The 27871-nt window shown below is 46.2% G+C and overlaps 1 protein-coding gene across 10 annotated transcripts in view; it reads right to left on the bottom strand.

The window, feature by feature from the left end:
- LOC111248619 (latrophilin Cirl-like) overlaps window positions 1–27871 on the bottom strand; it is a 451353-nt gene that overhangs the window by 317777 nt on the left and 105705 nt on the right. The window contains exon 1 of one of the 10 annotated variants that reach the window (XM_022801240.2): window positions 1272–1789. The exons of the other annotated variants lie outside the window; for them this stretch is intronic. The gene's annotated coding sequence lies outside the window, so the exon portion shown is untranslated. Of the gene's footprint in view, window positions 1–1271; window positions 1790–27871 lie in introns of those variants that run through there. 10 annotated transcript variants of the gene reach the window in all.

The raw sequence follows: 27871 nt of genomic DNA, 5'->3' as shown, positions 1-27871 counted from the left end.
CTCCGCTTGCCTGCGGACTTCTTTGTACATTTGGCTGCTACGCGTGATGAGCCGCTGCTCATAACAATGACAACAAGACAACAATGTTTTTCCGCGACAACGACATCAGCAGTAGCAGACTTAGCAAGGCAGACCACCAGGGTCGTGACGCAAATCCCGCTGCACTAGTGGCAGCAGAGTGATAATAATCCTGGTAAATGTAGAATAGCTATAACAGCACGGTAAGAGCAATAACAGCAGCGCCGGGCCGCACCACGCTTGCCTACATAAGTCTGCTGCTGCTATTGTTGTTACTGCTGCTATGTATTACGTATGTGCCTGTAGGACTCCTCGTAGCCGAAGGGATACACGACTTGCTTCTCTTAAAGTGGTATGCCTGCCGCCGGCCCTGTTGCTAGCATAGCTGTCCTGCGTCTCCTGACTCGTCCGATTGGTTACTTGTGCTGCCACCACCATTGTTACTGTAGTTACTCCAATAACTGCTGTTGCTGCTACTGCCACCATTACTGCCTCCATTTCTAGCGGTTAGCAGTTAATGTCGCTTATGACAAATTAACCCGCACACAGCATCTCTCTGCAGCCGTTCCATGTTTTACGACGCTTAGCGCGCCAGGCCGCTACGAAACCGAAGCGCCGTGGCGAATGGCGCCGGCAGGAACAATACCAGCAAAGATTGTTTGCGGCAGCGGTAGCAGCAGCAGCGGGAAACCAAAAGAGCCAGCAGCGTGTCGACGCGAAATAAACAAGTTCTCTCGCTGGCTAAGCCGGAAAAGCAGCTATTTCTCACACTCTATCAACAAAGCTACTAGCAGTCTTTTCCACAGGAGCACCGACAGCGGCGGTGGTGCTTGTAGTGGCTTCGACGGTGGTGGCAAGCCACTGAAAAGTTGCTGCTCTGAAAGCTCTGCTGCACTCTCGTCCACGGGTCTCCAGCAAAACTGCCTTGTCGGGGCAACTTTGAAGAGATGGGGTGACGACCAGCGTAGCGGAGCCGCCATGGGTTACCCTGTTGTCGGTGCATTGCTCCAACGTCACGAATATGCGCCCACCTCAATGCAGTTTCCAGAGAGACTGCTAAGATTAGTGCCCGTAAATAGGCGCACGAACGACGTTTGACACCACAACAGAGCTATATGGATCAATAGGCAAAACTGCTCATAAAAATAAGAACGATACCAACTGTAACCAAATACTTCATTTCCACTGATATATATATATATATATATATATAAGTCAACTAGTAGAATTTGGTTGTTTTATTATGACCTAACCTTGGCTAGCAGATTCGTTTTAATCGTCCTCCATTGCTAGATGCACAAGATGTATTCTGTATATAGTAGGTATCCGATATAATTTTGGCACGACTTCGTCACTCTTCACACTTTAACAACAATAGCACAAACACCAAAGATCACACAAAAAAGATACCGGACAAGAGTTTAGTCGCTAGCATAGTTACAGGTACATGTATATCCAATAGATCAACCTCAGAATTTAAACAGGACACCGTTTATTTACTATAAGAAACACCGCCGCTACGTTAGCCATGTCTCCGACAGAGAGACCCACACGCGAATGCGACCCTTCAAACAAATTTTAGTCAGCGGACATTGCAGCAACAGGTATACACTATATGGCTGGCCGTCTTCTTTCTTGCTATTAGAGTGCCAATAAGCTGCGTGGCACTATTGTGTGGTACCAAAAAAAACAGCGCTGTCCAACGATTAAAAAACGATTATTAATTTTTATAGTGGACATCAGCGATCCTGAGTTGACGTCATGTAGCTTTATTTACATGGTACTAAATTACACCACACCATTATAGACACTAACTATTATACGGAGCTAACCGGCAGCAGGACCTCACGCTAACTACGAACGGTTAGTAAGCGCAGTTTAGTAGAAGCTAGTAAGTGTTGTCTACTGCTTGTGAGAGAGAACTTCTTGAGCAGCGTCACATGCTGAAAGCAGAAAACGGCACCCCTCCACCGCCTCTCAGCAAAAACAGCAGCGGAAGCAGAAACAACAACAACAGCAGCAGCACATGGTGCTGAAAAGCACCACAAAAGTACCACAGACGTCGAGCGGCAGATACGCACACACACGTACAGAATACGAAGCGCCCGCGCATTTCATCAGAGACGACGCCCCAGGAGCTCAAGTCCTGCCATAGTTTGCGTGCGAGTATCTCGCTTGCTTGGCCTCTTTATCTCTCCCTCTCTCTCTTTTGTACGTTTCTCTCGTGTTCGTTCGTTCGTTCTATCCATGTTCGCTTGGTGCGTCTATCAAGCTAAGAAAAGCTAAATCAGAGAAACGAAGAACCGGGGCACCAGCGACCGTCGTCAGCCGGGTAGGCGGGCAAACAGGCGAATGGGTCGCATCGGACTAAACCGAAACAGCCTGAGCAATCTTCTGCTGCTCCTGCGGCGGCTGCTTGCTGGTGCTGATAGTACTCGATGTTAGCTTGCTGACTCGCTGGCTGGCGTCGTGCGTTCCTGTCTCATGTGCAGACGCTTCCCATTAGGTCGAAGAGAGCGTTTGTTAGCAGGGAGAAAGCAGTTATCGCTACCCTCGACCTTAACTCCTTCTCAGAAACAGGCGGACGTCACCGCGGACGACAAAAGCAGAAAAAACACCTCAACAATGACAAAAAATAAAAATAACACTAACTTCAGTTCTTTTTTAGCAAAAGAGATGTGCTCGGAAATAGAGGATGATGTAAGCTTGATTTCTCCTTTGGGAAAGACTTTTTTTTTCGCTAACAGGAGCTACGCGGGAAAGAGATAAACCGCTCCGCCCACGAATGTTGCTTACGCTGCCAACGTGCGGTACCCAAATACAGTACGTCGAGACAGGCAGCGTAATCAATACATTTTTGGTATGCGTACTCTCATATAGGTAAGTTGTTTGCCTTTATCATCATCGGTATTAGTATCGGTGACAGCCAGCATGACTGTTATGTAGTCCAGTGGAACTGGCGCCAGTGGGGAGATAGTATATACCATAACGACTACCACGATCATTAACGTAGTACTTCGTGGGAGTTACGCATCGAACTTGAACATCATTCCACGTTCTTTCGAGATCGGAAATATCAGATATAGGAGCACATTGTAATTGCCTCTATCATAAGATCTTTTTAGCCTAAAATAGACCCAGGGCAAAAACACCGCTAGAGAAAAAGAGTCATGGTAATAAGGTAAACGCAGATAGAACTTTGTGGTTACCACGTAAGTTTCAAATCAGAGAAGCAATGTTATATAGAAGCCTATGCATATGAGTAAGCTCATTAAAACATATGGCTTTTGCGAAACTTGAAGAAAAATCTATACTATACGTAGATATCAATATAGCGGCAGAATCGAATGGTTTGAGGTCATGTAAGATCTGTTCCTTGGTAAGTTTTCATCATTTTGCGTCCTCGGAGAGGCAATAACAGAATTTTTGCTTGTAGCTCCGTAGTAGGTTTGTGGCGGAATTAGATGAAATTGGCACATTTAGAGCTCAGCTGATTGTTATTGAAATATAATCAGCACGTAAAGGATTCCATTTTTTTTCTAAAGATCTCATTCTTGATTGTGCATTTTTTTTTTTGTAAAATAGTTGCTACAGCTTGTGGGCAGTTTTCGCTTTAATAAACAAAATACAAAATATCTATGTAGGACAGTCCAGTAGAACATTCGGCAGCCTTCCAAATTCCACCACAAGAAATTCGAAAAAGATCTGGTATTGCACGCCAGTTATGTCATCGTTATCTAACCTTCACCGACTCATATTCGCCATTTCTCACGGTAAGCCATCGTGTATCTCGGTAGCCACTTCTCTTTTCACACCACATCTTGCGGTGACAAAGGCTGTCGATTTCACATCTATCCAATTTAACGATGTGCTTTCCGTTTAAGTTACGTTGTACCCCACAGTTAGCCCCGTTTATCCCTTTCTCTTTGCATTCGCTACCGGATCGCAGCCAACAAATTTCGTTTTAACTGGCTTGACGTCACTTCAGTTATCTACGTACGTAGCTTCGTTTTCGTTCTTTCACTCTCTCATATCTTCCGCTTTCTTTTTCTGCTTGTTTCATCTTCAGATCCCTCTGATAGGCCAAGATGAGACGACACCCATCTTATTTCCCTTCGTCATCAGATTGTCGCACTTCGTGTCCGTGACCAGCGACAAAAACTTTGTGTCTCGTTACTCTGCTGTGTCGGGCAATGCGCTTCAATGCCGTGCACATTCGTTCGCCTGCAACAGTAGCAACAGAAGCGAAACGCCAACCTCTTTTATTGTACGCGGCTGTTCTGTCCCCCAGTGGCAGCAGTAGCAACCGTCGCCCCAGCCGTCCCGTTATCGTAACCGCATCTAAAGTGCTCATCGTTATAAAATCTGTATCGCAAGGGTAGCTAACGAAAAAAAACGAACGAACGCAATTTGAACAAACCGTTGCTCGTGCCCCGACCCTGCGGACACACAAGCATCCGGCAGCGACCAGCGATGATCGCAGTGCGACAATGATGACCAGTGACAACGATGAGGCCAGCGATGACAAATCCACAGCTGGCATAGGTGCTGCTAGCAAACGAAGTAACAATAACGAGTTATCTCCTCGTCAAGATCTTCATCCGCGCTTCCCGCCACGAAGGGCTGACCTTACAGATGGATGTAGCAGAGAGCACACGATCCCTTCGCGTTGCTCGTACTGCTTATTCCCGTAGCTGCTGCTACCGTGGCTGCCGACCGCACGCCACTGCTCACTGAGTCGCTCCTGTATCGTACTAGCTGCCCGACCGGTATTGTTACTAGCAACTACAACCGCGCAAAAAGTCTGCCCAGAAAAATTGTTGCCGCTTGCGTATGCGGTCAGACGACGGCCGGAGAGATAGACAGGCAGGGAAAACGACAGACATAACGTAGAAAGAGACGCATTGTAAGGCATCAGAACCCTATTAACGACCGTAAGCGCAAAGGTTTACTCAGTTCATGCTAAGGTAGGCAATTAGCAATAGCAGTAGGAACATCTACTGGAGTCATACTAATTTAAGGAAATAGCGCCAGTTTTTAGGAAGATTCAAGTAATTGTAGATTACTTAGTCTGTCCGCTTGTCTACCAGTCAACTTGCTTCAGACATGTTCGTCCGCAAGCATTCTTGCGGCCGACAACATCGTCTCTAGACGGCATGCAGCTTCTCGACGACAAGGGCCGTCATCGGCTCTGGACGCGGCGCGCACTGCTGTTGCCGACGAGAAGGGTTTTATGAAGGCGGGCATCGCGCCGGCTAAACGAACTCTGCCCTCGGCTCGAGTCTGCGGTGAACGAGTGGCTTCTGTAATTGTATCGCTGTTATTCATGTTTTTATCGCGATGGTTGTTGTTGGTGTTAATACTGTCGCTGCGACTACTGTTAATGCCCTCTCTATTAGAAAAATAGCCCCTGTTTTTCTAGGTGCCACCGGAGTTGCCGCTGTTCTAAGCAAGACCAGCATTCGCCACAATAACAGCGATAGCTGCAATATTGCACCGAAAAAATATGACATACGACCGTCATTTTTGACCCCGTCTCGCCCAACGACCATCCACATAGCAGCAACACCCAAGAAAGCAGCTCTAGAAGCATATAGAACTCTCAAAGCTAATTAGCCGCTGCCGGCTAATCTGGCGTGGACTGGAACTCAAGTTCGAGCACCAACACGTGGTACTCTTCGCGGAGTACACAGAAAACGAAAACGGTCAGGACTGACAATGCAACATTTCTCTATTTGCCTGATCTCATCTTTGCTCAAAAACAGACGTGGCTCTAGAAAGTGATGAATGAAATACATGCTTTAAAAAACGCTATGCAAAGATGGCAGCGTGAACAACGCAAGCGAAAAGTGACAATACGGACGCTGCAAGCGCCGACGTGTATGAGGCGTAGCGCCTGTTCCCAAGTCAAGAGCTATCACAGGCATCTTCGTTAACCATTCTTGTTTTGAACATGCGGCAGACGCGCGCCATTAGATACTATAACATAATCTACAGGTATTATTAATTACCATGTTAAGGCGGGATGGTAGGTGTGCATGTACGTGACCCACAGATGATGTTTCGCCTATCTCTTGTCACGGTCGCGCGCGTATTTTTGACCCGATTACGCTAGCAGGTTCGACTGGGAATTCACTTCCAACTCTTAGGATAGTTGTGATGATAATTACGAAGTTTTCGCTGAGGCGGTGATTATTTACGGAGCGACTGTAATATACGGTGGAAACGGGGAAGAGATATCTAGCCTAAAGGGATCATTTTTCCTGAACTATTTATTTATTTTGTGCTCCAATGAATACAAGATTCAGCAGGCTAAAACAGGACTTTCTGCTTTTATGAATATCATCCCCGTGCAGCACTTTTCCGGGACAAACAAAGTAAATTTTTGCCGCAACCCAGCTTAGGCTTTTATAACGAACGGTAGCAATATGACGGGTTTCATCGACCTCTCCCAGCTTTTAAACGGGTTTCATATCGCAAAAATACGCTTCTGGGAACAATGTCTTGTGCTTACGGCGTCTGAATACGGCGATATGTAAATCGAAGTAAATATAGCGACGCGACGAAAGGTGCGAGAAGTTCGTTGATTTGTTCACAACGATATTGACATAATGGTAACTGAATTTTGGTAACTTACTCTTGGGTAAGTTACACTTCTGCAGCAACTTGGTGCATTCATACTTATTTTATGAGTATCACGCTATCGCATATACTCGTATAGTAATGTTCGGCTTCTTGCTCTTATGTCTTTCGCGAGCTGATTGCTGGTGGCCAAGATTAACGCATCCAATCATCCATTTCATCACTCGATTATAGAATCGAGTAACGCAGCGGAGTTGATTTTTATCAGCAAGTGACGTTATGATTGTTATTATTTTTTTTAACTCTGGCGGCAGGGCCTTTTCGGCACTGGCGCATCGGCCATTGCTGTTTTATCCTTGTCATTTAAATATCAAATGCGTTACATGCAGACAGGTCTACCGATAAACGGGCCTGCGTAGAGCTTGCCCACCGGTGTATGGAAGGTTATCGTTAATTAGCCCGTGCCTCTGGCTTTGCCTGCCCGCCAAGCACAAGGAAAAAGCCAATGGCAACGACGTCAAGCATAATCTACGAATCGTTTTAGTTTTGCTAGCATAAACGCAGCTGGGAGAGGTCGACGAAACCTGAACAGTGGATAATGCCATTAGAGCATGCGTCTGAATATCCTGGCACAGCACTAGTCGGATAACGCTACATTGTCCGATCAGCATGGCCATGACGCAGCTCCCTGCACACGGGGAATCTGAGGCGTTCAAGTCACATGGAAGACGTATTTCGTCCGGAAAGACTACACTTGATTAACCTCAATTGACAGCAGAAGATTATTATAAGCACCTAACGCTTTCGTTCGTGACGGGGAAAATGGCAATGAGGACGATGGTATGCTTTCACAATTGAAAAAATACATTTAAAAAAAATCTAGCTATTTTGTGTAAGATTTGGTTCAATGTGTCTCGATTTCATTGGGACTATTGCGCGGTACCCAGCGGCGTTCGTCAGATGTTTGATTATACAATCTATATGAATCGACTTGAATCTGATGTCGTTGAAAACCTGCTAGCATACTCAGATACGTTTAATTATCCCAAATAGACGTACCTTTTGACTAACTGAAAAAAAACAGGATTTCTCAAACTATTAACATTTTTGTGTGCGTAAGCGTTTGTAAAACTGTTGTTAATGTAGTGGAAAAGGTTGTTGATTAGGGCTTGGGTTCAGGTATCAATCTGTCAGCAGGGAACACAGCAGTCTATCAGGGTATTAGTAGAAACGCTGTCATCCAGACTAACTAAAGGAAGATAGACGATGTCTCGAGAAATGACGGCTGTGGCCGTTCACTAACTGCTCAGTCGTTGCTGGTCTAAAGTGTTTGCAGTAAACAACGAGACACAATAAGGGAAAGGTAGCTAGGTAGAGACACTTAAGCGATGAATCTATCTCGATCCTGTGCTCTGCTGCGTGGATGTGGCTTCTGGGTCTGCTCTTTGACCAGCTATAAGAGCGACAGCGGTTTTTGCCCAACGTTCTCGGTCGTGATCAATTCCTGATCGAATGGCAAGTGCCACCTACGAAGCCAACGGCGGACAAGTTCACTATACTTAGCATTTTAGTATTTTAGCGCTAGCTGAACGAAACGCCTGAACTGGTTTCACAAGGTTTCACAAAACCCGCTAGTTGTTTTCCTTGTCTTCCTGATAGCCAACCACCAAAGTAAATTAGTCAAACACTCAAAACTTGACCAGCAGATTCTCACAATGGGGCGATATTCCGATCAGAATGGAGAACCGACATCGGAAAGCCATCGCTACATTTGTCTCCCTTACATCTTGTAACTTTTTTTTTTTGTTGATTAAGCAAACCGCCAAATTGTATCCGCTACTATTTATTAATATATTCACCAACGTTCCAGGCATCATTTTTTACAATTAGATTCAAGCAGAGCTCGTTTAGCGTCTGTGCTCCAGCAATTAGCAACAGGCAGAAATCTCATAAATTTCGTTTAGAACTATACAAAGCCATATCAGCAGCTAATTTTCCGTGTTTTTTTCTAAGCTTTCTTCTAGGTTTGCTCTCAGAAGCTCTGCAAATTAACAAAACGTTGTCCTAAATTTCGACCGTTGTTGAGCATGATTAGGTTCGACACCCACTGGATGAGCCAAGATATCTGGATGTCGCCGAATGGGTCGAAAATAAGCTTGCGATTTGGCTCAGTATTTGCGAAAAAAAAGAACTACAGATCGATAGAAGCAAAATTCCGGTTTCTACGACTAGATCTGTGTCTTGGTGCTACCACCATGTCTCCAACATTGTAGGCACCCAGTACCCCTTTGAATCGATGCTCAGGAATTGGGACTATATGTGCCGCCATTGTTGCGTCAGGTTTGCCTTCTTTCGATGGATCCAATGACGTACTGGTATCCTCTTCGTGGCCGTCTTCGTGGTCAGCCAGCCACCGGTTACAGGGGTTACGGGGACGTCGTAAGTGCCTTGGCAACTTTAGAAATATTTGACACGAAAGAGCTGTTGTTGTTGTTGTTCTTGTTCTGTTTCTCTTTGCAGTGGCACTCCTGATCTCTGTCCGCTCGGTCTATCGTTTGTTTTTCCCATGCTGTTCCCCATTGAACCGGGGGCACGCAACACTGTTCTTAGCAGTAGAAAAATGGGTTTCATTTTGACGTTCAACGTGCGCGGTGACATCAATATCAATCGCCTGCTTCGTAAGGACATGCCTGCTAGCTCCCGATAACCAGAAGCCAGAGGATGGATCGAAGCCGTCGGTTCGTTTGGCCGATGTTTGTGTTCGGCCAGTGCTCCCTCAATTCTTCACAGTTGTTTTGTATATTCTTGCAGAAAGCACCACAATATGGTTGTTTGTTAATGGGGAAACCATATTTTGTCGAACGTTCGAACGAATCACCGTTGCGCATTGGCCAGCCACTTTTTTCCATTCTCAGTTGTGGTGGTACATCAATACACCACCGTTATCTACGGCTACAAACGTTGAGACATCGTTCGCCAATACAAAAATACCAATAATACACAATACAGAGCCGCTGTCAATATTTTGGTACTCGATGTGACCAACCCCCTAATGCGCCATTGCGGGTTGACGTTTTGCATTCCATGCCGCCATTGGTTTCCAGACCCCCTATTCTACGTACGGCCTGAGCAGGCTTGCAAATCGCGATGACAGAGCCGCGGGTAGCGTACATTAGGCATAAGGAACCTAAGAAAGTGCAGCAAATGGGGCGCAATCACCCACAAAGATGCATCGCTACCGCAACGTAGCCCCAGCTCTCGCCTTTTCGTTAGCCCACAATCCGTCAGTTCGTCGGTTGCCGGTTATGATAAAGACTGCTTTTTGAGAGAGAGGGAAGGAGGGAGGAGCGGGGACCTTCAATGGCGCGGGTGGCGGGTGAGGTTGCTTGCCTTGAGTTTCCTTTCCTAAACATGACAGCCCAGAAAGGCAAAATAATAGGAGGGTCTTGGTTAAAATATTTTTTTGCTTACAACCCTTCGATCGAATCGATGTAGAACGCTGTTGCCGCTATTCTCCATGGATAACTAGCTCCCCCTCCTTAGCGAGGCTGGAAGTGTCGGCAACTATCTTGCCTTCTCTGAAAACGACAGATGGATATCGACGCGTACGTTTCGTCGTCCGTTCATTCGTCCATTGCCTTTTCTTTTTTCTGTGCGGTAGTTACTCCTGGTTGTTATTCGCCGACGTCCCCACATCGGCAGCGGCAGCCATCGCTATCACGATTTGGTGCAGCAGCTAACAGCATCAGTACCGAAGCGAAGTCCTACGGAGTTCGTGTTACTGGTCGAAGCTAAAAAATAGCATCAATGTCACGAAAGCTCTACGAGCCAGCGGGTAACTTTGTCAGTAATCTTGTACCTTTCTTTGTTCGTTTTTATCTTAGATACTCCTCAAGTCCTCAACCATCCTTTTCATTTTGCTGTCCGTGCTGCTGCCGTCTCTCATCCAACGGTGAAGCAACCGTAGACTGTTTGTTCTGAGTGATGGCGTCCTCATTGATCAACGCCTCCGCTCCGCCACTGCTATTCCAATTCCGGACAGCACTACATTGAACCTAACGTCTTTATCATAGAGGTTAGAGAACCCAGCTCTTAGAAGTTTCTATTACTGACAACTATTTCACAAATAGCGAATATAAAGAATTAGGAGGTACTTGGTTGTTCGAATTCAGCCAGTCACTGTCGCCGGTCGGATCTTAGCCGATTGGACGTCGCACTAGGTGCTGTCCGGCTATGGCAGCGGCAACTGTTTTTCTGTACACGACGTCAATAGTTCATGACTGCCATACACAGTGACGGTGTCCATAGTAGTATCTGGCTGCGGATTTCGGTTTGCTCCTTTTCTGAGCTGCCGCCCGCGCCGTCGTCACTTTCTTTTCGTCCGTTATCAAGGATAGGAACTTCATTACAGCTTCCACCTACTGGCTATACCTTTCTAGGCTCTCTATACTACCGCCGTGAAACAGGCCGACGGTAAAAGGCACCCGTCTAGGCCCTTCTGCCATGCTAATGGCGGAAAAGACGCAGTTTGTTGTGCTTAAGGGTGGAGTCAGCCAGTCGTACGTTACAATAAGGATGGATCGCGAGTTTCGTGCTGTTCAATAGCCGATTCAACCCTGGCCCAGTCGTCGTACCCTAATACATATCCGCCGAAACTAGCAGGAACGGCACATTTAATGCATCTATTAGCCAGAGCAGTAGCAGCAGTAGCCATCCAGCGGGCAGCGCAATAGGGATTGCTGGCTGCCACCAACTAAAGGGAAGGCTGAAAAGGTCTCTACAGGCCGAAGGCAATGTTGGCAGCCGCTGCGCCGACGAAGAATTCAAAGTGCTTTTACCCTTCCATAGGTACCATGCAAACACGAAGCGACTAAGCGGCCTTCCGATCTGATTTAGAGTCTTCCGCAAACGAGAGAGAGAAAGTAGACCCCGCTCCGCGCGTATTAGGACAGGAAGTACAAAGCATGAAGGAGTCCGCTGGTGTAGAGGCCATAGGTTCGTTCTTAACAGTGCAACACAGCAAAGACTCATACTTTTTTCGCTACAAGCAGAACCCACCGAATGCCCAAGTACGTTATAGATACATATATAATATTGGAAATCACCTTAAGTGCTGCTACTCCTAAGCATCGATACGGTAGAGAGTTATAACGAGCGTGCGCTAGACCGTTTCTCGTAGTTTGTTCCTGAAGGGGTACGATGAGAGTGTACGAAGTGCATAAAGGCTATGTCTCTAGTCTCAGTATGAACTTTACGTGTTACTAATTTCTTTCGCGTTTCGCCAAAGAATAATCCATATGCTCTGGCAAAATCAACTGTAACTCTATATTATTTAGTATAATATAGATAGCAATAGTATAGATAATGATAGCAATAGATAATGCTCAACATTATCTTTATTATTCATACAATTCATTCGTACACCCCTGAAATATCTGTGCTCTAGAATTTCCGTGCCGGTCATTGTTTTTGTCGACCGGTATACATTACATACGACAGGACACAAATATATTTAATCTAATTGAACCTGTCGTTGATATATCCAGAGTCAGAGAGTGTTAGAGACCAGTCGCTAAGCCGTAACTAATTTCCGAATCAATGACATTGTTCCCTGTTGACAGAATAGTATTCCATTAAACTCGTGGCTGACTTATATTTGCCATCGTAAGCTTAACGTGTTTGTGTCATTCCGTATGGCTTTATCTCCATATGGAGCACAGGATTCAAGACACTGCAAAACAGTGATATATTGGATTCTTCTACAGAGGCGAAGCGTCGAAGAAAGGTCTGAAGGCATTAGGGACAACTGCGCTGTTGGCGCCGTCAACTTCAATAGTTTGGTTCTTTGGCTAGCAACCGTAACGAAACAGTCAACCATTTTTCCGTCGTCCCAGTAGCCCTTTTCTTCGAACCGGATTTAACGCCACTGCCGGAAATCCTACTACTGCTAGCCATATAATAGCCTCTTCTATTAGGCTATGCCGCCTTAGCTTACACGGGTCTCAGCTAACCCACTTCAAGCTGCTTTTCTTAGCACTCCTTTGGGAAAACCTGTTATTGTTTCAGATTACGTTTGCGACGCAATGCTTCCTAACTGGTTGGCTCCCAGGAAACCAAGAGACTATAGAGACGAGAACAGCTTACTAAGTCTTGTATGGTTGTATCTTCTTTAGATTCGGTCCCCAACTTGACGGCACGGGCGATATAACGTGATGATACAGGCTAAAAACCAACCAGTGTCTACTCTATAGAAATCAATTTGTAGCGAAAAAAAAAAAAAAGGACGTCTGTTTGCAACATTCCACGGGCATTTCACTTAGCTAAATGGGACCGATAGCTCGCTTCGTCTTAATTTACCGATGGCGAAGCAATGCGACAAAGTCCTATCGTAAGGCTTCGCTCGGATTCGAATTGCATACCCCTTTAAACTCTGGTTACGTCGAGCTTTATTTTATTGAATTTCGTTATCTGATTATTGCTCCACTTTCTGTTACCTGTGTCATGCCTGTTTTCTCACGCCATTGTCTCGACTTTGCAGCGCTAAAAGCAGAGTGTATGTAGGTAGGCCCATCCACTATTTCACTGCACTGCGTTGCGTCTAGCGATGGAACAGCGGTTGAACTTCTTTTGCTACTAGTACTGCCGTGTACCGGATACTCGATCATTGATGTCACTAATTGTGTGCAGAGGCCTCCCCTCCGTTGTGGTGATACAGATGTACGTAGCCACAATGTTTATTTAACGTTCTAAGTCTTTTTCGTTATATCGCAGTGTAATGAATCGTCATTGTGGCATTGTGGGCTGTACGGTATACCGCATAGTGAGATCGAACAACATAACGCATTTCGGGACACGGTCCAGTCACAATTCGTATCTAAGCCGATCGTCGCGTCTGCTTCAAGTAGCGCATGAGTGGCTACAGTAGATTGTCGAGCTAAATGTCGCGGACGTGTCGCACGAAAAAGACCCTTGGCAGCCTCGGGCTTTATCCCTTACCTCCAAAGTTAGACAGAGCTGACTAGCGCCAAGGCGGTACAAAACGATACGATACGCAATCAAGACCACCCCAGTCAACAAAAGGCCAAAAAAAAAGTAGTCGCCGGTTTTGCGGCCGACGGCGCCAACTGAGACCGACCAAATTCATCGGCGCTGACTACGCGTCCGAGACGATGAACACCGCCGTGGAGATGTAACTGGAATTGTCATACCACAAAGCTACATAGCTTGGTCCACTGCATATACGATACCATTATGACTAATACTACTGCCATTACAACTTTATGCTTATGATTATGTATTGTATACGGGAGAGGTGTGCTTACGGAAAGTCAGCTAGAAGGCGTACACTTTGAGTTTGTGCAACCAAAGTATCAACTATGAGTGCAGGCCGTAATCCTTTCTTAGCAGTACAGCCGGTGACCTAATCAGTTGGTTGACTGCACGACTCCCCCTTTCTCTCTTTATCTTTAACCGAATTCGACAAGAAAGCATGACTCGACTTTTTACTTGTAGTATGATGATACGATATATTATATTATTCTAGACAAGATGCCATTTGACGACCCTAAATGAAGCACTACGTGGAATGCCAATGGAACGAAACACTGCTTGCGGGGTGAATGGGAAGTATTATGGGGAATACCGTGGATTGAGATTGTCTCTATTCAAGTGGCGCTATTCGTATGATATGCCATGTTCCACAACACGCCCATCTTCCTTCATCTCACAGGCGAGGAGAGAGAGAGAAAGTTGTAAACCCAGTGCCCCCTGGACGTCACCAACAAGCCAATGTATGTTATCTGCATTTCTGCGTATAGAACGAAGTGGCTGGCGAACTACACAACGATAGACCGCGAGGGGTCGGCAACAGAAGCCGCTGCATACGAATGGAGCGAGCGTTGCATCAGCGTACGCCACGAAAGCCAAAGGCAAATTTCTTTCAGTGGCCGAATGGAGCATGCCTGCAAGTTGGCTAAGAGGTTTCAGTGGATGAGGTTTTCTAAACCTATCGGGCCAAAGAGGAGCTCGGTGGGAGTCGGGAAGCAGAGAGCTAAGCAGACCGCCAGCCAATAACCTGTGGTGAAACGCCGCTATACAATCACAGAAGCCATGCCTCTCCACAGCTATATACCTGCTTTGCGGTCTGAACCTACACCGACTACTATGACCTGCCATGTTACGTACGCTGGCTGAAGGTAGTGATAGTAATAACGACAGCTAGAATGAGTTATACGGAACGCTTGGACGAGTCGCCGACTGGCAGCCTTGGCTGGCCTTTTCAATTTTTCTCCCGTATGCATTTCTCAATACCCTAAAGAGAGTGGCCTCTATTGAACAAGGACTCTCTGGTTTGCAAATGAGTTCAGAGTACCGGTATGTATCGGCTCAAATAGGACCATCGTAGTATACAGAATAGCATAAAATATCATATAAGAATCATTTTGCTAAAATAAAGAAAAACACTTTACAATAAAAGGCTAGCATATGCTAATTGCAATACTATCTACCTAATTTGCTGTCTCAGCCTCAATAAAGTAATGGATCCGATTCATAGCTAACATTTAATGTCTGTAATTTAATGTCCGCAGTACAAAACGAATCAACGAAGACCACGATAAACACGTGCTTCAGTTGTAACCGCGTTTTTACCTTCTCCCAAGTCTGGTCAATAGCACCCATAAAATTCACTATACCCTAATAATTTTTCCTAATCATAACCTCAGAGTAGTAGTGGCATCTAGCGAGAACCAGAAAAACAGTGCGAGCATAAAGTATGTGACGAAAAGCGCTGGTGTTTTCTAGTTCGTAAGAACACCGACGTCTAGGACCTCTTCTGCAAGACTTCACCCTAGTAATATGTATTCCACGCCGACACATTTCACAGCACAGAAATTATCATGCAATCAACGGATGGGCGCAGTAATCGATGTGAGTTTCTCTCCTGCTTCAGCGGTTCCTCTGCATAGTCGAACAACGAAAGCAAATGCATCAGCTTTTTTCGCCGAAACAGAGTTTACGGTTCGCCCCGTGGTACACGCTATAATTTACGAACGCAATAGAGCACCACATAGCGGTAACATTTGTTTTTTTCCGCGATATCGCGCCTCTATCGTCGAAATACGCCGTGGTAAGTTTATTACAGCCGTCTGTGTGAGCCATCGACCATCGGCTGCTGCTGTTTTCGTTTTGTTTAAGATGCCCAGGTCACACGACGAAGCCGTCAAAACGATCTTAGCTCATGTTCTAGTAAGTCTATTGGACGCGCAACGAGCACGTTTTAGTCATTGAGACATTTGAATTGGCTACCTGATTTAACACTGTTCTCCTTTATCTGCTTGTTCTATGTTGCTCCATAGTTTTGTGGGCTGTGACGGGCCCTCGTGAAAGCTCGGGTCCACGCAACGATGAAACGATAAATAGCTCAAACCACGGTGTATAAACAGTAACGCTATGGCCGCCAATAACTTTCGCAGTCTGAATCCGCTTCTGGATTGACCTTGAATGCGATAACCCATTGATTCAGAGACATTCTTGGAGTAAATGGCCTGAGGCAACAGTAGTACGGAGCGCCACAGGCATCGGAGTATAAAGGACGACCGAACCAGAGAGAGAGAGAGAGAGGGAGACGGTGGTCGAATGCGTATGATTTAGGTTCGAATACGGTGCTATAGTAGCATAATTTGAACAGAGCTGCAGTAATCAGGAATAGAAAACGGGACGACAGTGAAATATCTCATTGGCGACCACGCCATGGAACAACCAGAGGCAGCGGCCACGGTCGGAGCAGACGTGGCAGTAAGCTAACACATCGCACAAGATCAACAACTATAGATTTGCACTTGCTTGTCACCATCGTTGCTATTATCGCTCCTGTTGCTACGTATTTCTCCAGTCGATTCGCCTGCCTTGACCCGCACTAACTAATCCCTTCTCAAATGGCACGACAATTCACAGCGACATCAACAGGTAGCGTTGACGATGTTGCGCCCGATGCGTGCGATGAAGACTACTACCAGAAGACGTCATGATCGACATCAGACTTCGTTGGATTTCCAAAGAGTTGTTACCACGGCGCTCCATCGACTACAAAATTGAGAACATTTACGAGACCTATCTGAAACTAGCATAGCGTTAGTTGTTCGATTTGGCGTACGTATCCGTCTCCATCGTAGCGTATCGAAGTTTGAGACAGCTTTTCTACCCGAAAAAGAAAGGCATTTTTCTCGGCCGTCCCGCTTATATGTAGCAACTTCTGCTATTAGTCTAGCGGCACCGGCTACAGCGGTTGGTGATAACGTCAAACGTCGTTGCTAACGTGGGACGTGGCAGTGATGCCATCAATACTCATCCATGACGTCCTGCTGCTTTTGTATCGAGGATTAAATTGAAATCAGGCGAGCAGGACGTGATGCACCTCAATAATGGAACTGAAGGAGCTCGCGGCTATATAAGCTAAAATTGAGTTGGTAAGATGCCTTCCGCTTGGCCTAAGCAAAGAATACTTCTGTTAGTGAAATTTCTTGTGCTTGATCTGCGGCTTAGAATCACAAGCTAGTCCAGTCTTATACATGATGTACATTTAGGGTGTTCAGTTGGGCAAAGACCTCTTGGTCATGATTAATAGCCGATTGTTTTCCTATGTAAAAACATACCTTAATGTTTTTGCATTGGCAGTAGGTGACTCAGATGTTGTCGCACGACAAGCTCTGGAAGTGGCACATAAAATGGAGTCGTAATAAGGTAAGCCGTGGCGAGGACGATCATTTATACGTTTTTTTTTCGCAAAAAGAGATGTCGCAAGTGTATGAGCCATCGACTCCTGAACGAGCCGCACATCTGGTATGCTCTCTGCCTCTTGAATTACCTGCGGCGTTTGGCAGCGTATGTATGACGAGTTTATTGGGCAACCTTAAACGGGGTTCAACTGTTGGGGCTAGTGGCGCTGCTTGCCTTCACACAACCTACTTCGCTCGCTCTAAATTTAATTTGCTAAAATCCATGTGTCACTTTCCATGTGTCAATGACCAAACCCCATAGAGAAAGAACCCGTGAAAAAGATTCAACAGAACCAGGATATCGACATCCATGATGAAACCAAACAATAAATGTTGTAATTTTAAAGAATATTCAATTCTCTCGGTTGTTTGCTGGGATCGTCACTAAAAAATGCTCGTCATTTGCGTACTGCTTTGCAACTATTTTCACAACAACTTGGATTTCCTCGTTCCTTCTATGAAAAGACGGGGACTACCATTTTCACTAGTATTCTAGAATAATGGTTAGAATAATGAAAATAATTATATATTTTCATTATTTGGACCAAGTTCCCTGGCTGGAAGATGTCCCGAGGCCAATAGTAAAGACGGCCAAAAAGTCAGCGCAGCAACACCCATTACTTATATTAACAGCTGTCCTACTGGTCCGCCGGATATCATCAATAGTTCTCCCGCCGCGGCCCGACGACAAGGTTCATTGTGTTAATTAAGTCTTCGATAAGGTTCATAGATCAGGCAATGGACTTTTCAGTCTGTTAGGCCAGTGGCCATATCTATTAGAGTAGGACCAGAGACGAAAGGAAACGCCAACTGTGCGAGTAGTATCAAAAGGCAACAGTCGATGGCCAGTTGCCCCTGTCGGAATATTTGAACGTTTCTGATTCATTTATATATACAGACGCCGATCGTGTAGTAACTGTGCCGATGCTGAGAGCACATCTTGTGCATTACTGGGATACTAGTTTCTCGGCGTAACAGCCAATCGACGCATCTATGGACATCCGCGAACGAGCGAACGTCTAGTGGTTCCTGCGTCTAACGCCTCGAGCTATTAGAGCCAAGAGACTATCACGGGACAGACTATTACTCGAAATAGAACTGCTTCAGGAGCAGGTATATAGCGATAAGCAATCTCGGAGCCATATATCAACCAAGGTGGATAAATGCCGTTCAGGAACTCGTCTCCGGTATTCTGAACACTATGTTTGGAGTGGCATCGAATCACTGATAGTACCCACCAAGCGACTAAAACAAAGATAGGATGTTAGGATGGTCGGCGCAGCCAAATGGAAAGGGAGAGCGAACGAAAAGTCAGGCTTGGGTTGGGACGGTAGGCCGTGAAGAGACTAATTCTGCCGTCGAACGTGCTTTCTCCTGAAAATGGCACAAGAACTCGTCTCTTGAAAACGCCAACTTTGCCAGCGCGGTCCGTGGCCGCTTCAGGCGATAGAGCATTGTCTGAAATATGAGCTACCTCCTCCTTCATGGGGAGTTTGGGGGCACAGCAGAGAGCTAGATGAGCGGGTTGAGAGCGAAAACCTTGCGAGTTGGCGGGTAGGCGTTGGAAAACTAACCAGCTGGTATTATCCTAAGATTTAATGTCCCTCCTTCAACTTCTCTCCTTCTTTCCTCTCCTGTAGCAAATTCTTAGAGCGGTGTAGATGAAACGTCTGCGTCGCTGGCTACCCAGGTAACTCCTACTTTTTCGTTTGATCGTCTACACGAATTACTGCGAGTACTACACGAATCAGAAACAGAATTGGAGATCTTCTATGCAATAATTACATTTAAACAAAATCGAAATTTTATGTCAACGCAATTTTCTATCTCCCTTCAAGCTGACCTCTTTCTTCTCAAATTATTATATGAACCCAAATCTTAGTCGGAGTAAAATTATATGATTGTTGGACCTAGTATATTGTGCCTAGCCAGACGTATTACGGAACGGCAAGGGATCGGCTACACAATGCGCAGCTGTCAGCAAATAAGTGGCCAATAGCAAATACTATGTGCACTTAATTGGACTATAATATCCTAGCTGATTCGATGGAACTCTCCTCGATATGTTTTTTCTTCTGGCCCATCATTGTTACAGGCATTATCTGCTATAGCCACTTTTGTTTTCGCCCTTGGCACAGGGTAACGGAATCAATAAGCAAAGTGCCATGCAAGAAAGTAATGCGTTACCAGTCCACCTTACCAGCCTATTCACTTGAACGTCGCTTTAGTTATTTCACCCTTTTTCGTCATGCTTTATTTGCCGTTCCTATTTCCAAAATGATGATGCTGTTGCTGTTTCTGCAAACAGCCGAAGGAAACACGATCTTCTCCACGAGACCTTTTAATGTCGATAGCTTACTTCTGTAGAATCTGATCCACCAACTCAGCGGTTCGAGGAAGACCGGATTCGTGATGCATCCACCAGATGGTATCTCCTTTTTTCCTCCAGAATTCTCTCCTTTGCTCCTTAGTCTCCTTGCACATCGTCCATCTTGTCCTCATAGCGAGAGACATATCGCATCTCTCTTATTCGCCGCCGTCCCAACAGACCATTGCCGTAAGCGAACGAAATGGCACCAAAAACGGATGATGGTGATACCCAAGGCGGAAAGACTTTGCCCTATCATCGTTCTACGCTCTTATTCGGTGCCTTTGTCGCCCTTATTACTAGAAATGCACCTGTTTGATTAGTACTGGCAGCAGAAGTAATGGCAGTAGTGTCGTTTACCTTTCTTCACCGACAGTTAGACAGCAGCAGCATCAACAACAGTTCGGTCTTCTCTAACTCGAAGCCTCCTCAGCTGCCACGTCCCGTGTGTTTGTCCTGGCCAATGTAATATCTCGACAGTTGCAATGTCCTCGGCATCCACATCTGCGAATGTAGGTCGAGACGACATCTGAGGCTGAAATGCCTTTGTTGCGTCACTAAGAAGAACTGTAGGAAAAGCACTGAATAATTTGACGACAGCTGTGCGACTAAGGCGAGTGACTACAGTAACGATGATAGCGGCCCTGAAGATAGCGACGGCGTAGAAGGACGAACTACCGACAGACGGGTGAAGCCAAGCCATCGAACGATCTCGACGAACGTAGACCCATCTAACATCGTCCTCTGTCCTTCTGTCCTGCTCCATTTCAACTTCCTGCCTTGATCCTTCGGGCCCTGCTGCTGTGGCCCTAACTGGTTCTGTTGCTGCTGCTAGCGCTCGGTATCTGATCTTCTTACTTCCTTTTTGCCTTTTTCCCCGACCTACCACCCGCTTGCCGTTTTCCCATACACACGGGCTCGTCCGCTCATTGGTTGTGTCATCTCGTATATCCTTTCCTAGTTTTTCCCTTCACCCGCTAACACTCCCCTAACCCCGCCCGCTGTATCCTGTCACCCGATCGCCACTCGATCCGACGCCGCCACTGCCACCGCCGCCGTCGCCCCTGCTGCCGCAAAAGATATGTGGAGTCGGATTTCGATTTGCCTTCAGCTGCTGCTGATCCATCGCCGTCGACCATAGGCTGGCGCCTAGCCACCTCTCAGGGCACTAGAGAACCCGGAATGACTGGTTTTGGCGTTGGTAGGACGTTGTCAGTAATGCGGTACGCGAAAGCGAAGGGCGATCGGTCCATGAAATTGTAGTATGTCATATGTTCAGCGCGTGTTGGTGCGTATTCATTGCACTGCGATTCTACCAGTATTCCACTCATTGTCCCCGAGGCCTCCTTGGGCATCGGACAATACGGCCAACATTGGTATCGCAAGGGGTGCCGATCGTTACGATATTACCGTTGTGACGGTGGCGGTTGTAAGAAGGAAATATGTTCGAGTGTCTGTATATCAGATTCTCACTTTATCATTTCGACATTTCTACCTGCCTTTGTGCTCATCCTTTGCATGTGTTCAGTTCACGAATGCTGCTCCTATTTAGCTCGTAGCGTTTCCTTCTGTATTGTTTGTGGTTATCTACAGAAAAACAGGATTCTACCGTATTGCCATGCTAGTTCTAATAGCAGCGCAGAGGAGGAGTATATATAGAGGTTAGAGATTTGAGCAGCGAGTACGTATGGCGACGGCCAAACATAACTCAGCAGGAAAACAAGCATGCCGTACAGTCACTTGTACTTATGCTAATCTATGTGTCGCGTTTCATTAAAAACTGCCCGGCTCAATTGTTTACCGCATACCTGTTCTATGCATCTATAAAGAGGGCGGTGATACTATAGACAAAGAACGTTAGCAGCAAGATCAGGAGATACATACCCCACACCGTTCCTATACGAACGCAGCCATCGCCAACAAATGCACAGATTGCTGCTTCCGCCAGTAAGTGAGAAAAGACTCCTTCCCTGTCGCCGATGCATTTTGTATAACACTGTTTTGCGCAGCTTCCGCGGACGCTACCGCGAGGCGGTGTAATAACAACAGCGAGAAGGAAGGAGCGCCGAAATGGAAGCACTGCCCTAATCTCCTTCCCAGGGTTTCGCCAGCCTTACTGACTACCCCATCCAACCGAACAAGACTCCATCGTCCATCGTAAGCATGAGTGTAAGTGTATGTGCCCGCGTGCTCCACCATTTCTGTTGGCGCCAAAGTTCCGTAAAGTAATCAACTTGTTTATCTTAGGCTGACGACCGGAAGCCTTCGGTTGTCCCCCTTTCTGCGTTGCAGCACGGCGGGAGGTGATCCTGGCTAAAAGGCTACGGCGTTCGCCTGCCATCTTCGTTGACTCGCCTGTTCTTGACAAAATGAAACGATGAAGCCAACAATACCATAGGAGGCTCATTGACCAGTATTCCCAGCGTACTCGTCCACCACCAAACCTTCAAGCGACTGCCTTCCTGCCACCTATAGAGCAACCAGGCAACAACTCAAACCCATCCAAAGGTAGAGGGTAAGACATCAGCCATTTTTGCTACCACCGCTGGCATTGGCGCCATCCAGCTGTTTTCGAAGTATATATATGTCTGGACGTGCAAACCTTCGAACGGTACCTACAGCGCAAATAAGGTCAGCGTTCATTCGACGCTGGCTTTCGACAGGCCGCTTAAAATGCTTCCATAGTGGAAGCTAGGATGAGTAGCGGGTGTCGGAAGTGTAGCATTAGCCACTTCAAGATACGTAGTCGCTTCCTTATTTTTAGATTATTTTTAATAAGATTACGGCTTTCTTTTCAAGTGAACGAACGGCGAGTCTAAGGCAAAGATGTAAGCTAGCTTTAGAGCGGAAGGACGTTGAACGGACGCGTTATGTCTACGGCGATAGGAAAAATCAGTAAAAACATCATGGGTGTGGCATGCTGCCTGCTGTTCTACCTCGCAACAAGAGTAAACATCGATAAAAATTCGTGGGAAGCAAAAAAATTCTCCACCATCTAAACGGAAAAGAAGCGTCAGAGAAAAAGGGCTAGAAAGGAAGGCAACTGAAAGTTAACTGGCTAAACCAAGACAACAGAACTTAGGACGTGGGTTTAGCAAATCGAAATAAGCGGATGTTCGTCTAAAGTCCAAAATACCCTGGCTGTGCTCTGAATTTTCTTTTTCGCACCACAACTGTTGCTACCCACAATTGCCCCGTAGTTTACAAGCATCAGCGACATAACTGGCACTAACTATGCGAGTCTTTGCTACCACTAGCATGGCGTAAACAAGCAAACATAAGACGCTTCGTTAGCTAGAATTGGCTCAACTCTAGATGTGTACGTATATCCTACTTCGTGCTTGAGCACCAACATCTGTTGTCCCTTTCTTAACTCGAATGGACGTGGCTAAACCAGTCGGTCAAAGCGTCCACGGGCATAATACGACAGCGAATACCAACCGACAGACCCGCCATTCGCGTGCGTTGTTACTAAGCGGCCATCAGCAGACAAACATTCTTCCGTCAAAAAAATTTTAACTTTCTGCGTCGTTCGCCTCAGCTGTGCGCCACGCCGCTACCCCAATGCTCGCCGCGGCCAGCAGCGATGTCCATGGGCCTGATGTTGAGCCCACGGGGCCGTTGGATAAAGGCAAGCTTTACCCTGGTAGGCTTGTGTACCTCTGACCGCCCCTCCGCTGTCAGCTTTCGTTACTGGACGTAGCGGGTAGTGCGAAAAAGTGCGGAAGAGGACAAATAGAGGGCCACTCACCCCATGTTTACGTCTCGTCTTAGCAAGGAACCTTAAGAATGTTTTGAGATCCAACTATGTTGGGTTTGTTCAAAAGGCTAGCCCTGCTTGCCTGTCGCTAGCTCAGCCATGTTCTCGACGTATCAGGCCCTTTCTTTCAGATTGCGAGACGAAGGAAAACGTGGAAGAAGGACTACCGTGGCCGTCGAGGGCTAGCAGGAGGGCAACGGTGAGCCGGGGTGGCAACGCAAAAGCTGTTCTGGGTGAACGGACGATGGGCAACCAGGAGTGCAGGGCTGAAATGTATTAGAACTAAGCGCGTAGTGAACGCGCCAAGCTGAGCCTGGACCCCAGTCCCGTTTCGACCTGCTTGAAGACGACTGAGGGCTCCGATCATCCAAGCTTCCTGATTTATTAGGGTTTACGGTGCGAATGTGTCCGGTCATTGCTTTGATGCTGCGGGTGCTGCTACTGGTTCTGTATGTGCACAATGTTGTGTAGTGGCAGCAAAGGCAACGCGGTATGGTGATGCCTCTTAGCGTTTGGACTAGCCAAAAGCTTTTCACGATGCCGTGACGCCGCCACAACTAGCCGTGGCTAGGCAGGTTTTAACTTTGAACCCACCTGGTGGCCGTCTTCTTTCTTAATACTGCAACAGAGAAGTTTTCTGAAAGCAAGAGCAGGCCTTTCGGGGGACGTGCGGAGTGGGAAAAAGGGCCAGGGAAGAGAAAGGATAGAATCTTGAACGAAGTCTAAGGACTCAGCACCGACGCTTAAGATGGACGAGTTCTAAAATAATGCAAGCAACAAGATCCAGTGACTTATAACCTCTTTGTAGCTGCCTCACTTGACCCTTTGCGCGCTTGTACCAGAGGTGGAAGTGTTTCTCGCAAACATTCCAATCCTAGTACACACGCCAGCGTGTATGTGTTAAGATAGGCACTATTTGCAGTGCCTCTCCCTTTTGAGCCATACATTTTACTAGAGTACCACTTTCGAGCGGAAAGTTGTGCTCCCGTATCTTCGTGACTCAATCTCTCTTTTCTCCCATGTGCACCCCTCATTTTTAAGACTGAGTGCCCAACCGCTTGTTCGTTACAATTAACGCGACGCCATGCCAAGTTAAACGCTTAGGTTCTAAATCGGCACTGCCATCCACAGGCGGCGATAGCGTAGCTGAACAAGCCTCGAGTTGCGCAACTGCCGCAGGCTTTACCTCGAAAGCCACTATGTCATATTCCCGACGTCGTCCTCGTCGTCATGTGCAACATCCTAAGGAGCAGCGGCTGCAACGACTCTCGCAGCTACCACGAGCTCCCTCGACGCAGGCTGGCCCCGGCTATTCCAGCTGTATGAAATAAAGTTCCCACACTTCATAACATCAATGCATAAACCACGGCCGAGGCCGAGGCGAGCCACGAACATCGACGCATATGCGTGTAGTTCACACAACCGAGAGTCGACCGGCATTTCGACCAAATTGCGCGAGCGTTGTTAATTCGACCAACGAAGGGGCCGAGTGGACAAGCAGTAGAGATTAGTGAAGTACCAGCGGTTTCCTATAGTGGGTAACGTGTGAGACGGAATCCAGCCGGTGCATGGCATCTAATAGTTCGCATAGAATACATGCTGTGGCTAATAGCTCTAGAGGCAGCGGTGAACTAACAGGAGTGAGGAAGATTTGTCTAGCAGCTTCGTGTGGCTGAGCCAGGTTTGACCTCAGACTTTAGAGAAGCTGCTGTTAGAGAACGACAGACGAACGGCAAACGTCAATAGAGAACATCTGTGCGTGAGCCATAGCTATGGAACTAACCTGCATACCAACGATATGGCCTATTAGAAGATGCAGCCGCCCACCAGCGTGCATCTACGCGGTACCAATTACTTCATGTAGACTCTGGTGGGTTGCTGTAAACTTGCTTTGCTCGCGCAGTACACTTTTTCGCCACCACTAATGCCACTATGAGCTTGACTTGAAACACATCCCTTTCCAGTCCAAAGGAAGCTCTGAGGCTTCTTTCACGAACGTTGCCCAATATAGCCCCAAGGATCTTGTTGCATTTAGCTTAGGCGTTCTCGTCTCGCTCTGTTCGTCGTATACTATAGCGTAAACAACATACTGCATTGGGTGCTACATAGGACATCAATTCGATATGAAGTGAGCCCAATTCACCTCTATTTTATCACTTCACAAGTTGCCTTACACCTTACCTTACCCATTTAATGTTGATGGAACAAATCACTTTCACATTCCTTATCTCCAACTGGATTGTTCCTCCAGATAATTCCAAAAGCCGTTTGATTGGGGTTTCCGTCACAATTTTCTTTTATCCTCGATTCATTTTAATTACATATTTACCATCGTATATATTCCCCAGCGAATCACACCAAAGGCCACGACGTCGTAGACGATATGCCTGATCATAATGTATCTTTTCTGTCGTTACCCTCTATCGTGCCCTGCATTGTTGTAACGTATAACAGTCATATTCTGCATGCGACTGGCAGACCTATTTCTCCTAATAATCGAGTGCACAATACCATTTATATACACACACACTCGCACAAACACCCATATATATATATACATATAAAACACTAGCGACGAACAATAAAAGATAATACAACAGGGCCTTCTCTTCAACAGGCCACGTGAACCCTTCTGATCTAGCGGTCCTGTCTTTAATTATGGCTTGTCCCCAAATTAACATAACGAAGATTATAGAGCGCAGAGCTCATCGCTGCGTTCGGCAGAAATTTTTACGGCGTACTTTTGTAACAAATAGTATTTACATATTAGATAATAATTAACTGGCTTTGTGTAGCATGTTTCTAGTCTGCGGCACGGGTTTTCCTTACGCGCACTTGTGTGCTAATGGAAACTTTCTACACAACAACCGTGCTTCATCTACAGAAGCAAATGCAAAAATTGCGGATGTTACAGTCACTCATTGTTGGCGTGTCCGCAAGGTATTCTTCGATATATGTTACAGGGACATACCGCTGCGTCGGCACATTCCAGAATCGATTAAGTAGCGAATCAGACGGAGTAAAACGGTGCTCCGCATGAAACAATGCCGTGTCCGGAAGGCCGCAGCTTTGTTTTGGTGCCACTAGCGCCACGGCCGCTGGCAGTCCGACAAATAGCCGATCTGTTTTTTTTGTGGCAATATGACAGCAGTAGTGGACCAATACAGTGTCTGAGTCATTAGTCCTAGTTACGTTTCGTCGAACTCGCGGTGATCACCACGGACGAGTCTTGAAGGCTGCGCGTTATCGAAATTTTTGTGGGCTGTCATAGAGACCTAGTTATGATTCTACAAACGGGAACCAATCTCGTATTTAAGCAATCCTGCCTTGCAAGAGAGCCAGCGTATATTGTTATCCTCGATTTCGTCATCCTTTACGCCTATCCGTATCTCGTCGTTGCGGCTAAATATTTCCGATTTTCATCTTTCCCCTTCCTTTTTCTGACAAGAACTCAATAGCCCAGCAAACAGTATGTACACTGCTGAACAACGCGGCCGCTAACGGGAGATTTATATGCTGGAAATTTGTACGGACAGGAACAACTTTACGGAGAGGGACGGCGAAAATGGGCAAGGGCAGATGTTTTTCAGCGATAGCAAATCATAGACTGCCGCCTTTTTCTGCGGTTACTGCAGTCGTCTGATGCGTCGTCTTATCCCGTAGTGCTGTTGTATTTCTTTCATTGCTTCCTCGACGCGTGTGCCCTTCCAAGCAGCGACCAGCGTTAACTAATCAATAGTACTAATGCGACTGTTTTAAGAGATCGTTGCTTTTTACACATGTATGTAGCGAACTACGTACTATAATAATAATAAAAAAAAAAAAGAATAAGTAACGCGTGCATAGCTTGTTGTTGTAAATTGTTTAGGAAGCTTTTTTAAAGCCGTCCACCTGTGTGCCAATTTGACGACGTCGGGTGATAGCACTGATCACGGTCATGGTCCTTCGGCCAAAACCGTCAACATAAAATCTATTATCAGCTTATTACAAGCGCTGGGAGGTTGCAGTTAATTACCGCTCGTTTTACAGGGCATGCAACGATGTCGGTTACTGTTGCAAGTAATATAAATATAATAAAGTGAAATTTATTAGTTCACCAGTGCCAGCGCAAAATCCTCAATATAATACTGCTGGAAAACGCATAGCAATAAAGATGATTTTAAATAGTTCGTATCAAACTGTAAAAAAAACAAGTAAAACATACTCAGAAAATGAGTATTTTTTGTAGACTAAGCGTTAATGATGAAAATCATTTTGTGCCATGTTCATTTTTCTTACTTACCAGGAGCAATAATAATCGCTGGTAAGTATACAGAAATATGGCCCAACATCAAACAATGAAGGCTTTATTGCAGTGCAGTGTTCTTT

Source organism: Varroa destructor, unplaced genomic scaffold, assembly GCF_002443255.2.
Source record: "Varroa destructor unplaced genomic scaffold, Vdes_3.0 BEIS01000004.1, whole genome shotgun sequence".
Taxonomy (NCBI): domain Eukaryota; kingdom Metazoa; phylum Arthropoda; class Arachnida; order Mesostigmata; family Varroidae; genus Varroa; species Varroa destructor.
This window is presented reverse-complemented; position numbering and strand designations above follow the sequence as displayed.